The sequence below is a fragment of the Acipenser ruthenus genome, chromosome 4, assembly GCF_902713425.1.
Source record: "Acipenser ruthenus chromosome 4, fAciRut3.2 maternal haplotype, whole genome shotgun sequence".
In the NCBI taxonomy this organism is placed as follows: domain Eukaryota; kingdom Metazoa; phylum Chordata; class Actinopteri; order Acipenseriformes; family Acipenseridae; genus Acipenser; species Acipenser ruthenus.
Window position 1 is genome coordinate 98,590,100 of NC_081192.1, and position 19,011 is coordinate 98,609,110.

General features: G+C 38.3%; 1 protein-coding gene across 14 annotated transcripts in view; it reads left to right on the plus strand.

Annotated features, from left to right (window-relative positions):
• The window catches only part of LOC117399578 (sickle tail protein-like), a 242,430-nt gene that overhangs the window by 170,442 nt on the left and 52,977 nt on the right, over positions 1-19,011 (plus strand). Inside the window, exon 1 of one of the 14 annotated variants that reach the window (XM_059023179.1) lies at positions 14,835-15,378. The exons of the other annotated variants lie outside the window; for them this stretch is intronic. The gene's annotated coding sequence lies outside the window, so the exon portion shown is untranslated. Of the gene's footprint in view, positions 1-14,834; positions 15,379-19,011 lie in introns of those variants that run through there. 14 annotated transcript variants of the gene reach the window in all.

Sequence of the window (19,011 nt, forward strand, 5' to 3'; positions counted from 1 at the left end):
TAATAATAATAAAAAATCAACATATTATTAGTAGTAGTCGTGGTAGTGGTAGTAATAATACAATTATGCTACATTTTTACTGTGTCAAACTGTAGCACTTTGGAACTGAATTACTGCATAAAATCAAACCGTATGCCATTGAAAAGGTTAATGCTCTGATACCCATATCCACGAACGGAGTAATACCGTGCAGTTCTATAGACTGACTCAATATAGTGGATTTGAGAACTGCAGTGTTGTCACGTGGGACTTTAAAGTTTTATGCTGAAGTTGCAAAGTATTTATTTTTATTTATATGGTGCACTTCTTTCAAGGACATAGCAGTTGGTGTTCTTCCAGGCATAAGGTATGCTGTACATTTCTTTGGGGTACTATAAACGCTGCTACTTGACATCAGCTACTGTAATGAGCACAAAGCAGTATTGTAAGTAGTATGTTCTTGCCTTGTAGACTAGTCTAAACTTTGTCAGATGTGTTGTATGAAGTGCTTTAACTGATATAAATCACTGTGCTTCTGTCACAATATTCTACGTTTGTGTGTGTGTATTTTACGATAATACCGTACGTTCTTGTTATATTCTTTTTGAAGGCTGTCATAGTTTTCTGTTAACTACATTACGAGGCTGTTCAGGGAGAGGGCTGGCTTAATTTTCAGTATGTTTAAATATTTTCTATAGTGGTCCTATGGAATTTTGCACAGCATAGCTACAGCGGCTCTCAAAAGTATTCACCCCCCTTGGACTTTTCCTTTTTAGGAGTTTTGGCCACTGATCAACACAAAAAAAGTCCATAATGTCAAAGTGAAAAATAAAATCTACAAATTGTTCTAAATTAATTACAAATACAAAACAGGAAATAATGCATAAGTATTCACCCCCTTGAATCAATATTTGGTAGAGGCACCTTTGGCAGCAATTACAGCCATGAGTCTATTTGGATAAGTCTCTACCAGCTTTGCACATCTGGACACTGCAATTTTTGCCCATTCTTCTTTGCAAAATTGCTCATGCTCCGTCAAGTTGGATGGGGACCTTTGGTGAACAGCAATTTTCAACTCTTTCCACATATTCTCAATTGGATTGAGGTCCGGGCTTTGACTGGGCCACTCCAGGACATTGACCTTTTTGTTTTTAAGCCACTCCAGTGTGGCTTTGGCTGTATGTTTGGAGTCATTGTCCTGCTGGAAGATGAATCTTCTCCCAAGTCCCAGGTCTCTTTCAGACTTCAGCAGGTTTTCCTCCAGGATTTCTCTGTACTTTGCTGCATCCATTTTGCCCTCTATCTTCACGAGCTTTCCAGGCCCTGACGCAGAGAAGCATCCCCATAGCATGATGCTGCCACCACCATGCTTCATGGTAGGGATGGTGTTCTCAGGATGATGTGTGGTGTTAGGCTTGCACCAAACATAGCGCTTAGCCCTGAGGCCAAAAAGCTCTATTTTGGTCTCATCAGACCATAGAATCTTCTTCCACTTGGTCTCAGAGTCTCCCACATGCCTTCTGGCAAACTCTAGTCGAGATTTGATGTGAGTTTTTTTCAACAATGGCTTTCTTTTTGCCACTCTCCCATAAAGACCAGTTTTGTGAAGCACCCGGGCTATTGTTGCCGTATGCACAGTGTCTCCCAGCTCAGCCGTGGAAGACTGTAACTCCTTTAAGTTGCCATAGGCGTCTTGGTGGCCTCCCTGACTAGTGCCCTTCTCGCCCGGATACTCAGTTTTTGAGGAAGGCCTGTTCTAGACAGATTCACAGTTGTGCCATATTCTCTCCATTTCTTAATAATGGACTTTACTGTGCTCCGGGGGATATTCAATGCCTTGGAAATGTTCTTATATCCTACCCCTGATTGGTGCTTTTGAAGAACCTTATTCCGGATTTGCTTTGAATATTCCTTCGTCTTCATGATGTAGTTTTTGTTAGGAAATGTACTAACCAACTGTGGGACCTCCCAGAGACAGTTTTTAACCTGAAATCATGTGAAACACCTTAATTGCACACAGGTGGACTCCATTCAACTAATTGTGACTTCTAAAGACAATTGGTTGCACCAGAGCTTATTTAGGTGTGTCATAGCAAAGGAGGTGAATACTTATGCAATCAATTATTTTCTGTTTTATATTTATAATTAATTTAGAACAATTTGTAGATTTTATTTTTCACTTTGACATTATGGACTTTTTTTGTGTTGATCAGTGGCAAAAACTCCTAATTAAATCAATTTTGATTCCATGTTGTAACACAATAAAATGTGGAAAAGTCCAAGGGGGGTGAATAGTTTCGAGAGCCACTGTAGTTGGTATTAGTAGCTCTTCTTATGCAGGTTTCACAGCACTTTTTTATTGCATTCGTAAGGTATTTACGTGCATGTAGACCCATTTCAGTGCTCACTGTTCTAGCATTCCTCTGCACTAACACAATACAAATGTTCTCATCTTAGAGATGTAATCCATTTACTTTGCTCCTTCCATGACGAAGAAAGAGCATGCATATCATTTGGCCTCAAAGATCGCATTTTGAACTGTTTCTTTTATGGGGGAGTAGTGGCAGAGTAAGCGATTCTCTGTAGGTATTAACTGTACTGTGATTATACACTAGGTGGAAAGGCAAGCGTAGTCTTGTTTCAGGGTAATATTAGTCTGCTATAAACAAAAACAAAAAAGGTATTGAATTACCAACGACTTTCCTGGTGAGTAGCGAATGAGCCAGGCATTTCAATATCAAAACAGTTTTAATTTATTGCTGCGTTGCTTTTCATAGCCAAATATTCTGAGATTAAAAACAAAACTGTTTTGGGTGTGCAGGTGGCTGTGTAATTGTCAGAGGGTTTGCATTTCAGTCTGTACCCAACACTTTTGTTTTTAGTGCACACCCTGAACACTATTCCACCCAGTCTTACAGTTTTAAAAGGTAGAACGCCCATATATTTTCAAAATTTGAAATGCACATATATAAAATGTGACTTTTTGTTTATTTTAGTTACAAGTAATGAGAAAATTAGTTGCAATTGAGGAGCCGTAATATTTAGTTTCCACATCTGGTGGCTTCCAGAGTATCAGTTCGACTTGCTAGAAGTCAAGGCTGTAGTTGGAATGCAATGATTTATTTTTTAAAGATTGTGGTTGGTCGCCAGTTCGAATCCTGGCTGTGTGAGGCGACTGGTCCTCGCTGGGGTCTTGAGGAACGCTGCATTGGCTTGGGCGCTCCTGGGTTTGGGGAGGTGGGAACTGGCAGATGCAATTTCTCCTCATTACTCTACAGCAACCTCTACAGGCCAAGTGAGAGGTTTGCTGGGATGGTCCCTGTCCTCCAGAGACCGGTAGCTCGCTGACATCCGAGTTCCTCGGTTCAAAAAGGAAACCGGCTAGGACTGTGAGATGGGAGGACGCTCGTGGAGCCTTCGGGTCCCCTGAGGGAATCGTTGCTGTGAGGAGAAATAATAACTCCGCATTCCAAACTGGGGAGAAAATTGGGGGTAAAATAATTGGAGATTCTAAAAAAAAAAAAAAAAAATAATAATAATAATAATTGTGGTAAGTTCTGTTGATGTGCACTAATTTAACAAAACAGAATTTACAGTCTACGCATGTTGACAGCGATAAGTTACACAAAGCTCTTGTATGTGTGTAACTTATCGCTGAGTGGGAGCCCCATTCTTGCAGGTTACATTTCAGAAATATCCTTGCCTGGATAACACTTATTTATTTTTTGATGGTGAAGGGGTATTTGTAGCAGTTCGCTAACTCAGGCTCTCTAAACCAAAACCGGAATGGGTGCCAGTCTAAGTGGATTGGGAAACATAAAGAAGAGGCCAGCCAATTTGGGTGCTCATGTTAAGAACACCTGACCTCTCTCACTGCTCTGCCACTGAACATCACGAAGGGTTAATCTTCACAGCTACTTTTGTGAGCTTCCAGATCATGGGAATGCAACGTAATTCTCTGAAAAACATTATCGTTCAGCAATTAAAAATAAGAAAATAAATCTGAAAAAATAAATCTGGGTTTTCACAAAAATATATATATATATATACAGCTATTGAAAAAATTAAGAGACCACTGCAAAATTATCAGTTTCTCTGGTTTTACTATTTATAGGTATGTGTTTGGGTAAAATGAACATTTTTGTTTTATTCTATAAACTACTGACAACATTTCTCCCAAATTCCAAATAAAAATATTGTCATTTAGAGCATTTATTCGCAGAAAATGACAACTGGTCAAAATAACAAAAAAGATGCAGTGTTGTCAGACCTCGAATAATGCAAAGAAAATAAGTTCATATTCATTTTTAAACAACACAATATCAATGTTTTAACTTAGGAAGAGTTCAGAAATCAATATTTGGTGGAATAACCCTGATTTTCAAGCACAGCTTTCATGCATCTTGGCATGCTCTCCACCAGTCTTTCACATTGATGTTGGGTGACTTTATGCCACTCCTGGCGCAAAAATTCAAGCAGCTCGGCTTTGTTTGATGGCTTGTGACCATCCATCTTCCTCTTGATCACATTCCAGAGGTTTTCAATGGGGTTCAGGTCTGGAGATTGGGCTGGCCATGACAGGGTCTTGATCTGGTGGTCCTGCATCCACACCTTGATTGACCTGGCTGTGTGGCATGGAGCATTGTCCTGCTGGAAAAACCAATCCTCAGAGTTGGGGAACATTGTCAGAGCAGAAGGAAGCAAGTTTTCTTCCAGGACAACCTCGTACTTGGCTTGATTCATGCGTCCTTCACAAAGACAAATCTGCCCGATTCCAGCTTTGCTGAAGCACCCCCAGATGAGTCCAATTTTCAGCTTTGCCCAACACCTGGCCGTCTAATGGTTAGACGGAGACCTGGAGAGGCCTACAAGCCACAGTGTCTCGCACCCACTGTGAAATGTGGTGGAGAATCGGTGATGATCTGGGGGTGCTTCAGCAAGGCTGGAATCGGGCAGCTTTGGCATGAATCAAGCCAAGTACAAGGTTGTCCTAGAAGAAAACTTGCTTCCTTCTGCTCTGACAATGTTCCCCAACTCTGAGGATTGGTTTTTCCAGCAGGACAATGCTCCATGCCACACAGCCAGGTCAATCAAGGTGTGAATGGAGGACCACCAGATCAAGACCCTGTCATGGCCAGCCCAATCTCCAGACCTGAACCCCATTGCACTAATTTAGTCAAGTTGTGTAAAGAATAACATTGAGACTTTTGCTTAGAACTTTTTTTAAATGAGAAATTCCATACAAATATGGGTTATTGACTGAGCTGCTCGTTATATATTCATGTTTAGCAACTAGGGACACAGAGACATTAAAGGAGAGTTATTAGTTTGACTTAATAGGTATCGGATTTAAAAAATAAAAATAAAAAAAAAATAAGACTTTGCCAGTTCAATACAGACAGGACAGATTCACAAACCACTTATAGGTAACAATCTGTGTAGTTTAATTCATTCTATAAAATAAATACATTTTATACTAATATCATGTAGAAACTCTGAGCTGTTTTTGTTTTAAACTATACCGTTCTGTCTTGAAGTACTGGACCATATTTTCCACTCTGCTGCAATGATAGGGCTTTACTTAAATTAAGGTAAAAGCAATTATGCTACAATCTCTGTTTCTGTAATTGCACTCTTAAATGCATTGGACTGCAAATGATCTGTATGAGTATGTTGTGCAAATGGCTTTACAAAGCAGCCTGCTTGCACAGGCAGGTCCTAGCTGTTTTGTAGTTATGATGGGAAAAGGGGTGAGGGGTGGAGGGAGGAAGAAAGTCTTCTCATAGTCCAGAATCTCTTATAGACCATTTAGGGGAAAGCATTAAATTGTTTGTTGGGATTGGGGTTTGCATTAAGTATATAAAATACTGTTACAATTGGTGAATTGAATCTTAAGCTACCAATATAACATTGCTTTAGTGTTTCTTTTCTGAATTGTAACTGGAATGAGTTTATCTGAATTCAGTCCGTGTAGCTGATTTGGAATTATCTACAGCCTGGATGTCGGAATGTGAGAACACTGTCTGTTTGGAGAGCAAAGTTATTCAACTGTAGTGATGTGTTAAATATGTTCTTTGATCCCTCATAAACCTATGTATTAAAAAATCTATTGTATTATATATGGCCCTGGGGCAATGAAACATAGAAGCATAGAAGATTTTTACTACAGCTGAATTAAACAAAAGCTTTGAAAATTAAGATATATGTCAAGAGGAATAAAGCAAGGAGCCTTTTTATTTAAAAGCACATTTTGATAAAGAGGTTCAAGTGCATGCAACATGTGATTGATCATTTGTGGATATGAAGAGCAAACATGATTGAAGTAATAAACATCTACACTGTGACTTCAGCTAAGGTACATCTGTTTCAGCTTCCATGGGTCAGTGGGATTAACCCTTTCAGTCCTGAATTATTTTTGTCAAGCTGAAGAATAAACTCCATTATTGAGTATACATGAGAACAGGACAAGCATTTAATTAATTTATTTTTGCATATATTTATACACTACCTCAGGCTGGGACCTAGGAGTCCTGTGAGATTTCAATGTGATCTCTGACAGCATATGTTAACGGCGCTAAGATAAGGCAGGACCTTGAAGGGTTAAAGCTGCTCCGTACAAAAATACAAATACAAAATAGTGTGCTTTGTAAATGTTTTTTACGTTAACGTTTACTTGCCATCACCGCATAATTGTGTGCCATTTAAAATGTTTACAATATGAAAAACATTAACCTCAAGATAAAACTATAATAAAAGTTTTTATTAAAGCCAACATAAAAATATCCAAAGGGATTGGGTATAACTTTCTGTTGCTTCACATTTTCTGTGTTTAGAGATACTATAATACTGTTAAAAAAATAAATTCAAGAACATTATTTTCTTTTACTTTAATTTTTATTTGTGAAGTTCTGAGTCATCCTGCATACCCCTTATGACCCTTAGAAGTACCCCCAGGGGTACGCATACCCCTGGTTTAAAACCCCTGAACGATCACATTCACTGAGATGTGACTTTGCCTACTCAAGCCTTGTGAACTCCCCCAAGCTGCTCAGAGAAGAGTGAGATGTAACATGATCGATGCAGTCAAGCTGGGATGAGATGACAGAGGTTTAACACACAGGTACCATATTAGGTCAATTCTCATGGAATCTGTAATTGCTGTAACTGTGGTAGGTAACGTAGTACTGTTTTGGTTCATGTGCATTGGGTCTTTGGTCTTATATATAAGCCAGAGAGTAACAGAGTTCACACACTGACTCATTTGCATCGGGTATGAAGTAATAGTGACATGTATAGGCAAGACTTGAAATCATGTCATTGTTTGTGCTGATTCCCATTGCTTTTAAAGCTGCTTATGTCAAGCTCAATTCCTTAAATGAAGCTTTATGGGCTTTTTTTGTGTCATTTGGTGTCCATACTCTGTTGTCTGTTAAGAAAGAAATATTGTGATTTAGTAATGTCAATGCAATTCCACTAAACCCACGAATGGACTGACATGCTTGGGCATAACCAATATTTGGTACTGAAACACAGCACTAGTGTCTGTCTTCCCAATCGTGCCTTGGTTAATGTAGGATACATTGTTGTGGCCTACAGTAAGGTAACAGTTTCTGACCAGCCTTAATAAGGGTTTGCCAGTAAAGTGATATTAGAGTTTATAGATAACTTGTCTACCACCTTAATAATTGTATATCCCTTCACAAAAGGCAGACTGTTTCTTCTGCCTCTGAACAAAAATATCTTTATAGTTTAACTCTTTCTTCCCAGTGTTTTAGTGCACATTTGTTTTTCATTTTGTTTGTTGGTCTTGGCAGAGTATCAGAACTGCACGCCGTCGTCACTCTGATTGATTTGTAAAAGATGTGTTGGAACACTCTTAAAGTGGTGTGAAGCTGCGAAGTGAAGGCTCGCCACAGCTTTGATTTAATGGGATCTCACACGCTCAGTAGCACAGCTTTCGGAATCCTTTGTGCTGTGGAAACAATATCTACACTGGAATGCCCCCGGCCTCAGTGAAGGCCATTGGTCTTTTTATAACAAATATTTTCAACTTTTTTTGTTTATAGATACTTTTACCATTAGGCTTGAGATTTCTCTTACAGAAAAGTGGAATAAGTGCTGTGTTAGAAACGCTAAAGTCTAAAACAGTCAATCTGTGCTTTCGTACTGGACTGATTTGAAAATGCATTGGCATAAAAATTACTGTTACTATTTGAAACCTAAGAGTGTGTTTGGTTGCACATGGCACTTCCATTTATACCTTGTTCACACTTGCTACTTTTAAGCCGACTCTGAGACGATTTCTGGTTTTTTTTTTGTTTTTTTTTTTGTAGTGTAAACACAGCCGTCCCTGATCCAGCCATCCTAAAAGTGGCCTGCAATGGCTTTGGTCTGCTTTTTGTTTTACTGTGAATGCAGCGGCCCCAAAGATGGCTTACGTTTGCCACATACACTCGTGTCAAACCCCCACATTGTCCGCGTCAAACAGGCTAAGACAACAGCAACAGGAAGTTGGGATCTTAAACAGAGGATTCTAAAATACTTTTTTATATTTGTTCTATAATGTGAAAATACATTTGTAAGTGTAAACGCACTAGGAGTCATGTTTCATCTCAGGTGATTTTTTTTGGTTAAGATTTTCTTTTAGGCAAAGTCTATAAGAAAAGGGATTGCTGAAACAGTGTTTCTAAACTATCTGACTTCTTTATAAATTAACTGATTTTAAATGAGTGTCTTGGGCTTGCGTGGCATAAATATCCTGCTCAGATCAATGATTGATTGTGCTGTTAAACAGAGTTTGATTTGCATCATTCAGACACTTTCTTAACCTTTTCCCTAGCAGCTCTTTTCATGAAATGTCTATGAAGTTATGAGCAGAATTTTGTACACATGTTTTGTATGTTGCAGAAAAACAACATAAAACCAGTGCAAGGTTTGCCTCCATTTTTAGTTGCAAGTTGGAGCAGTTAAATTAACACTGTGTTATCTGATCTGTGTCCACTGGCACCATTACTGGTAGTGCTCCTCTTTGCAAGGTGTGACAGCAGCACAGAATAAGATCAAAGATTTACTAAGGTTTTGTGTCTTAATTCTTTTAATTTTTTTAATTTTTTTTATAGAATATTAGTTAAAGCTTAAGAACTTACTTTAACATCATTCATGTTTAAATAATAATGTGTGACACAGTTATTCTGTAAAAGATTATGTTGCTCATACATTGAGTTTCTACAGTTTCTCTAAACCTGTCTAATTGGTGCATTTACAGCATTGCACATTCCCAGTGTATTTTAGAGCTGAAAACAGGAAACGTCTTGCAGAATTGAGTACACTACCTTTTAGAATTTGGTAGATGCTACTAAAAGGTATGTAACATAAAAGTGTGCATGAAAACAAACTATGATGAACTTTGAGAAGCTTATGTGTCCTAAAATGTACATTAGATCATGCTGCCAAAAATGTTAATTTATTGTAGTCATACAGATAAATGATTGCATATTTTAGTGACAAGGTAACTAGTTTTCGTGTTCGGCCCGTGCTGAAATATGAACACTCCTAAATAAATTCAGTGTTCTCTCTTATATGATGTAACCAAGCCCCTTACTCAGCTTTGTCATATGCAGCCAATATATCTCTGGTCTAGCCTCGGGTGAAACCTGTTTAGTCTCGTCTGCAGCTACAAAGGCGTGGCAGCGTTCCAGTAGAGACATGTCAGTCTAACCGCCTGTCACACCTTTTGAAGTGACTGACTTAAAAATATAAACTCACCATGTTCACTAGGAGTCGGGTGATGCCTGCTTTCTTTTAATAGCTTAATGCACACTGAAGCATACTATGTTCAAGAGTGGGAACGCTCTGTTACTGTATCGGTGTCATTGTGACACACAAACCGAATATAGATCCAGCTTTGAGCAGTTCCAACCCAGATCTGATGAGTTCCACCTGTCCTCATTTATGAAAGGTCAGTGTTTTAGAAATGAAGGCAAAGGTTATGCAGAGAGGGCTTTAACTTTCCTAAATTTGCTCTCCAAGGTGTTACTAATCATTGATACTGAGGTTCACATAAAGGTTTGAAATCATCCTTGTAAATAAGCATGCACCCAGTTACAGGTGCTTTCGATTCATGTGTATTAGCTTTGTCAGCTATGCAGCATCTGTTTGCCAGCACACATCTGGTATTCTCCTAGCCCGGTACATGTTTCACTTCAAAGTTCTTCAAGGGAAAAACATAAACGCACAATGACTTGTTTTCTGGCAAAGCTTGACACGCGGCGCATCTGGAAGATGTTGTTTCTGTATATGATTTACTGCGACCTCTTGTTCTCTTACACAGGTAAAGCTCAGGTAGGACAGTAAACTCATGAAAACAAAGCCCATATGTTTCTAGTATGAGCAGGCAGGTAATCCTGCCCGCTGGACTGCATTGGGCACTGTAGTGGAGTGTCCCAAGGCAATATGTCTTGTTGCTAATGTGAAGAAAGCCTTAGGAATCGCTTATCAGTTTTGTTGGAAGTTTGGTTTCTCGTAGTAATGTACTTGTATGCCTGTAATAATAGATATCTGTAATAACTAACCGCTGCAATATGAGGTACGGTAATAGACAGTTTGGTGTGTAGAAAAGAGAAACATTGTGTGTTCATGTTATATCCGCTTGTAAAGGTGGAATGATGTGTGCTGAACCCCATAGCAGGTCAATGCAGACACTGTTCCCTGCTTAGAGCCATGACGTGGGTAGGACAGAATACCTTCAGCCTAGTTTCACATTACCCAGGTACTGTTGTGATAGCAAGGAGTTCTGCTGGTTGGTTGTCTTACTTGCTGGTAGTTTTGTGAGTTTGATTACTTTCAGGTATTAAGTTATTATTATTTGCTTATTTACCAGACGCCTTTATCCAAGGCAACTTACAGACTAGGATGTGTGAACTATGCATCAGCTGCAGAGTCACTTACAACAGCATCTCACCCGAAAGACGGAGCACAAGGAGGTTAAGTGACTTGCTCAGGGTCACACAATGACTCAGTGGCTGAGTCGGGATTTGAACCGGGGACCTCTGGGTTACAAGCCTGTTTCTGTAAACGCCGGACCACGCAGCCTTCTATATAAGTGTAGGCAATGTGAATGCAGCACATGACAATCCTTTAATATAACTGCATGGATTTCTTCAGGTCCAGCTTGTTAAAAAAAAAAAAAAAAAAAAAAAACCCTGCCAGATGTAGTACACACTTTTGTATACCAGGCCTATCAAAGACAAATACAATAACTGATGTTTGGCCCCATGACACACTCTGCTCATAAAGGGCATACTACATTATGAAAAACTGTTGTATTGTAAAATATCAACCCTGTCTTGTTGAAGAGCTTTCTGTAGGTTCTCTAGTGTTCGTTTTAGCTAATAATACTATTTCTGCAACGGATGTTTAAATGAAAGTCTGATGTCAGATTTACTGAAAGCATTTGCTTTTGTTTTGCAAAGTCATCGCCACAAAATAAAAACACAAAGGTCAGACGTGATGTTATTTTTATAGGGCTGTTTAGGACAGATGCTTCACTGTAAGGTACCTGTAGACTGCAGTACAGCAGCCGAAGACCTGCTGTGCACATACTGTAGTAGACACACCCATATACTGTGATGATGTCACAACTATTCAGAACAGCGCAGTATTCCGAATATTTATGTTTGGAGTACTTTTCAAACCTAGATTTAGAAATAAAAACCACAATAAACAAAGTTTTTTTTTTTTTTTTTTAAATGAGCTGTTTTATCTGTTTGGCTAGCTTATAAATACGTTTCACATAGAACGCAATTCTTTTAATCTACTTTTTACAAGTTATGTGCACTTCTGTTTTTTGTAACGTGTGCAGCAATATGTAATATTTTTTAAGGTTTTTGTCTTGCTTATCGCCTGCATCCTCTGATGTGGGTTCAAACTTGGTTGAAACTCTTCTGTTGCAAATAAATCACTAAACACATTTTTAAAAAGGAAAGGGAAGCTCATCATGTTGCAGCATTAAATCTAATGCCCTTGTGTTGATGTGTCCTTTTGTAAGATTTAAAAACTTTACTGCTGTCAAAGGTTGAAGTTAAAATGAATAGTTTTGAGTGCTTGTATGAATGCAAATCAACACTTGTTAACATTGATTTCAGTGAATACTACTGTTTTGAAAGCCCCAGACACTTCAATTTGCTTGGAACATATCTATAATAAGATGTCTGCTACCTGCCTTTTAAAAGTGTGAAATTTGAGAACATGCATAGCTGGTTTATTGTTTTCTCATTTTAAGAAAAAAAAGCACAACTCAAGCTGACAATTCAGAATGAAAGTGTGGCAATTATCTCAGCAGGAATTGCTGTATTACAAGTCTTTTGTCTCTGGAAAGATTACACGCATTGCAGTTTTAGCATCATATTATGCCAGTACTGTAAAATGCTTTATGCGATGTGCTGCCATCACTATTTAAATTGTATTGCAGCCAAGAACTGGATTTTTAGTATAATGATAAAAATAAAAAAAATAAAAACTTGTTTGCTTTTGTTAAATCCCATTTTTAATTTTCATGAGGTGCAGGCACTTTCCATTAGAAGTCTTCATTTGTACAAGTATATCATAATTTTAATACTCATCTCTAACACTGGGTTGACCTTCATGTATAAATTCAGCGCTATTTGTGATTCGTTTTTCTCAGGTTGATCTGAGCCAGCCTTCTCCACTAACAGCCAAGTCAGGTTGAAGTGGGGGTACAAGGGGAGGAATGAGCCCAAACCTTTAAAACTACTGGTTATGAGCACTCTACGCGTTTTGTTTCTGTAATTGGTGCTCCCTCTAATTTTTAGAAGTCTCCAGCGTTACCTCTTGAAATTCCACTGTTGGGATTTGTTTCTTAATCTTACTGTAATTAACCAGGGGAGTGTAGGTTTTGTTATAATATTTGTTGTTGGTCATAAAACCAGCAAAATGTTGCCTTGCCTCTTGTTCTTTTTTGATCCGTTAGGTGTTGCTTACTAGGGGCTGCTTTTTTAGCAACATGGCATGAAATGTTTTAAAGTGGCAGTGGTACTTTTGAAGGTCACTTTTATCATTTCCTCTCTTACCAAGATTTCCCCAGCACTAGGCTCCTCATCAAATTTGTAGACATCACATCGCCACTGTTCAGTAGCTACAGTATTAATCGGTATTCTTCATTATTGCAGAGCTGTCTTGCATTGTGAGTTTTGAGGCCAATTGTGTGCATCAGGGCCTATAATTATCAGTGCAGAGCTTATCTGTGCTAAATATATCACAGCTTAGGATATTAAAAGTGTGAAAGCATGACCAAGAATCACAAATTCTTAAGTGTTACTGGAGATGATTCTGTCAGTTTTCTATCATGTTTTGTCACCTGCACGAAGTTTATAATAAAATTATAGGCCCTATGTTGAAGCAAAGGTATATTTTCAGGATGAATACAAAAAGTTTTGCAGTACAAAAATACCAAGAACTAATCAGTGTTGCTATGAGCTTCTACAAAGTGTTTTATCGTTTACCATTTTTGTACTCCTCCATACAGGCTTTGCAGGTGCACTTGCTTCAAAATGTGGTGCTGTATATTGTAAATTTAGTAAAAAATGCAGATGACCAGGTGTCACAAAGACGGCCGGAGTGGGTGGCGTCAGACCAGAGCCAGGAAATAAATAAACAAAACGAGAGGTAGAGTTTGGTGAAGCTGAGCGAATGCTTTCGCTCAGCATTTAATAAATAAACAGAACAGAAAATACAAGGTTTTAAACACAAAAACAGGACACAGCACTTGAGCCAAAATAAACAGACAAACAAAACGAACTACACAGACAAACACGGTGAGCTTCTATTTTTCTTATTTATTGTTATAATTACCTCCGTCTCCAATCCCGTTCTCCACTCACCAAACACACAACCCAGAGTGAAAGAAATGTGCATCTATATATACTGTTGTGCTGGGATTCAATTACTAATTAATTATTCACTTGAATCCCAGCACGTGAATGAATTATGTGCAATCCCGTGCCTAAATATAATTATACAATTTAAATACTCGTGCTGCACACACCCATTTATATCCCGTGTACCAATGACTATACACCAACATTAACACACGCACTCAACATACAACACATAACACACAAAATACACACAGGGGCGGGCACTTCGTCACACCAGGATAAGACGTAGATAAGATAGCGCCCAGTTATACCCAGTGCCGTGTTTGTCATTAATTGGTTTATATAATATGGGGACTTGAATGACTGTGACTCCCCAGCCCTTAAGCTGAGAGAACACAAAGCCACTTCTTCAGGAACAGTGGCTTGAATCCTGGTTCCAGGAGACCTAGTTTGAGGCAACTTTGCTGTGTCAAACCCCAAGTCTCCCCTGGTGTGCCACACAATGGCCTGAAAATGAAACCGTTCCAAGCTACAAAGTGGCTTCGTGTTCCCTCAGCTTTGCATAAACACTAAGTTCCACTATGTTCTGTGTTGTAGTAATTCAATAAGTTCCACTATGTTCTGTGTTGTAGTAATTCAATAAGTTCCACTATGTTCTGTGTTGTAGTAATTCAATAAGTTCCACTATGTTCTGTGTTGTAGTAATTCTGAACCGATCTTCTAATACAATTACAAATAAGTGAATAGGAATGGTGAAGGAAGCTGTTGGTCGTATCAACCTCTTGTCCCGATTTATCTATTTTTAACACTGATAAATATAGGAAGAGCAGGAGAGTGCAATCAGGAGTTGTGGGCAGGATGTTTCCTTTTACGCCCTGCCCCAGTTTGCAGGATTAATTAGGCAGCTAAACTACTGGCATTGTTGCAGTAGGCAGATAATCCCACTGTGGTGCCAGGCAATGTGTTTATCTACTTTTAACTAAAACCAAGGTCGGCTTACAGTCTTCCTGCAGTGACCTGACGATGCCTTTTTAAAGCACAGGAGAAGGGGAAGCAATTCTTGCTTTAAAAAAATTTCACTCCCTACAGAAAGTACCCACGTTTACTTTTCAAAATTCAGGAGCCACCAAGAAGCTTGGCTGGCACCATAGTTGTTGATGACAGTGTTTTTGATAACTTTCTAAGGCTCTCTGACTGACGCTGCTGGCTATGCAGTTGGGTTCATTCTCACTCTTATACAGTTCCTGCTTATATTGTGACACTCTGTCAACAGCCTGGGGCCAGATTGCATTGGGGAGCAGCCAAGCAAACCTGATAATAGAGCCTATTCTGCAGGATGTGAACCCTGATCTCACATTATTTTATTTATCGCCATCCGCTGATGGGTGTCATCCGTACTGCTGAGCAAAAAGCAGAACTGAATTTGTTGCTCAGAATGAGGACGTTTTCCAGCGACACAAGGAAAGGCCAGCTGTTGCGATGATACCATTCTGCTAACTTGACGGTAAATATAATGAATAGTTACACAGAAGAGATAAGCAAGAGTATGATAACAGTACAAAACACTGCATTCAAGAAGGGGAGTGATAGTGTGTGTTTATTTACTGTGCAAGATTCCTAGATCACTTAGTCACTATTGTCTTTTTGTCTTTTAAGGTAAGGATATAAAAGCATGTAATTAAGTTGACCGACTGCAAGGCACTTTATAGGAGCAGTAAAGCAAGTACCCAACGGTGTTTTCTGTGAAAAATTAAAGCTCTCAAACAGGCAATTAATAAATAGCCCATGGGGAAATGCGCTGAAAATGCGGTCTGTCTAACTTTACCAGTATTCTTTTTCATTGTCACTATCATCCCAATCATCAAAAAATGAAGGTCAAAAGAAATTACTGTGCTGTTTTTGTTTACCCAGATTGCTTGAAATAATTGATTTTGATTTACTGCTCCAACTTGGTAAAATAAATAGATCAGATAGCTGTTTGCATATGCTTTAGTCTTTCAGGGCATACAATGGTATCTAAAGTACATACCCAAACTCTTCATATTGTTTTAAGCTGTACTATGCCCCTCATATATAATTTAAGTAATTATTATTATTATTATTATTATTATTATTATTATTATTATTATTATTATTATTATTAATAGTAAAGCAGACAGAATGGCAGTCCAATATCAGATACCGTCCTGAGGTAGCTGCACAGAAAGGGAGGCAATTACAGCTATGGAAAAAGAAGATATTTCAATCCTGCTTGGGATAATGAATGTTTTGTTTTTGAACAGTCCAGGGATGGAACGCATGGGGCATGGTCAGGTAATGAAGCAATTAAAATCTACAGTGGCCAGAGATCATGCCTAGAAATGATGATGAAAATATTAAACATGTCTGCAGCAGAAAAGGAGATGTTTGTAAGAGAAGTTATAACACAGTAAGGTCGTGGCTCCCATTTCCCCGAAGCATGGCAGATAGTAAAAAACGTCAATCTATCTCTGTTAAAATGAAACTCGATGCAATGGACAGAGTATGAAAAGGTGAAACTCAAGCAGCACTTTCAAAAGATATATAAATGTTACAGAGTCTACATTGTGTGGATGGCCAAAAGACGAAGAAAAACTAAGAGGTTTTCTTGATAAGATTGAGTCTAAAGAGGGCTGCTCTAGGAAACAGATGTGCTGTGCTAAAGACAATGAATTAGACTCTGCTTTATTCGCTTGGTTTCTGCAGGAACGTCAACAGGGAAGCGGGGACATGAAAGCATGTAGGGGGGTACCCACATCAGCGCGAGCAGCCGAGTGAGACAAGCTGCTGTGTCAGTGCAGGACTGTTTGTTGTTTTTGAACAGAGGCCGTTAATAACTGTCCAATAAACAGTGGATTCGAGTACCTGTAAATTGTGTGCGTCTCCTTCCTTCATTTCCCACCGTACACCGCAATATTCATTTGGCTTGTGGGCATGCAAGTCATTTCGGGAACAAAAATGCTAGTATTTGTTATAAGGCAAAACACAAATAACGCGGTCTCCTAATTATGGACCCCGACAACTGCTTTATAACAGGGTAGCACTGCATGTTGAATTCCTGGAACACCTTCCCCAAAACCAGGGCAATTTGTGATGAAAATGGTTCTGGACTTTGTACGAATAGAATTTGGAAGTATATGAAGGCATCTATATGTCCAGCTTATTTTTTACATGTGCATACTTGAAACCAAAGGTGATGGATAGTGAAGACATGAGTTGTTACTTAAGATTCCCACAATGGCCCTAATTTAATGAGGTAAGATAGGGTACACATTGTTACCTCTACAGACAAAAACACACTAAAGAGACTTACCAGCACTTTACCAAGGTGCAAAGTGGGACTGATTTTTAAGTTTGAACAGTGGTGATATTTATATATCGCAGTTACATAATTGTTTCTGCTTATGAACAGTTGCTGTACAATACTAGGTAGATATTATTATTATTATTATTATTATTATTATTATTATTATTATTATTATTATTATTATTATTTATCAGTAGCAACAGTGTTTCAGTGGGACAGGAGAGCAAGTCATTCAGTGAAAGGTGTTTTTACAAAACAGGCCTGGGGCTTGTAAAATGTGGCCGGTGGTATTCGCTCAGTTAGCTCACTTTAAACTGTAACAGCTGCAGAAGAGAAGACCTAGCAAGTTTAGCTTACTGTTCAATGTACACAATATATTTTTTTTAAACTCACAAAATTCAACTTTGTTTCCAGTCAAAAACTGTATTTGTTATTCTTGTATTGTGATTTGAATATTATTCTGGATATATTTGTATATGCTAATATTTTTATTTCATCAAAAGATCTGTTTTTGGGACTTTGGAACACCACACTCCTGTTGACTTGAAGCTCAGAGATTTCTTTTTTTCCTGTCATGAACTACACTATGAGCAGTATTACCAGCTCTTAATAATGTCAGCATGTTTACTGATCTCTCTTGTCACTGACCCGAGGTAATATGAGAAAACTGATTCAAATGAGTTTAGTGCAATTATTATTATTATTATTATTATTATTATTATTATTATTATTATTATTATTTGACAGTATTTAACCAACATTAAGATTAAGGCTCCTGTTTTGCGGGTTTTATTAATTGTATTTTTCTGTGCTTATTTTTAGCTATTTTTCGAGTTTTATGTAAATCGTTTTTTTCGGGGCTTTCGTTTTTGATATACTGTATGAAATTAGTGTTTTCAGTTACTTTCCAAAATGCTTGAGCTTTTTTTTTTTCTATCAAAATATGTCTAGTACCTGGACAGTACTTGCACACTTAAGTTGTACCTTCTTTCCATTGCTGTCTTCCACAACGAAATCCCTATGGGCACAGGCACATTCTTCTGGGGTTTTTGTGTGTAGGCATTTTTGTACATTTCACCACAATTCTGTTTTAAATCCTCAGTATCTTAACTGTAATACAGCTTTAAATCCCGCTAACAAGCCTCCATCTTGATTGTAATCTCGTTTTAAATCTCGCAAGCGGAGTCTCCAGTAGAAATGTAGGAATGTGCTGTCATTCAGTAGTTGGGGCGGGTTTAAAGTATTGAGAAGGAATCAATGATAGATGCAAGTCAGGAAGGCGGGACATTGCCCAGCAGCACTTGGAAATTTATTTATTATTATTGTAGTAGGTTTTATTTTTTTAATGGGAATAGGGTAAAGTCAACATGAATAGATGAACCATTTCCACAGTTTTTCCGGTGTTTATTAGCTGTCCACCAAACGGGGGTGTTTTATCGGTTAAAACCGAAAATCAGAAGCCCTAATTTAAGATTTATTTTGTGAAGACTATCCTAAGATTTTCTTGGGAATTAGTCTCAGAATGCTGTGAGTCCTGCAAGATGGTTTAACTAGTTCACAATAATAAAAACGGACTGCTTGAGTTTCAGATCTTTACCCCTACTGTCTGTGAGCCACTAACAGTAGCAGTCTTGGTTCCAATGTCAGTGTTTAGAGCCATTTTCAGTACTTCATTCAAGACACATGTACGAATGGTTGGGAATTTGCCCTCAAGGAACAGCTTTGTTTAAGCTGTTTGTTTAACATTACATTGAACCTGACCTGTGTAGCACTGTGGTATTTTAATACCCCACTTTATAATTGCTTTGCAAT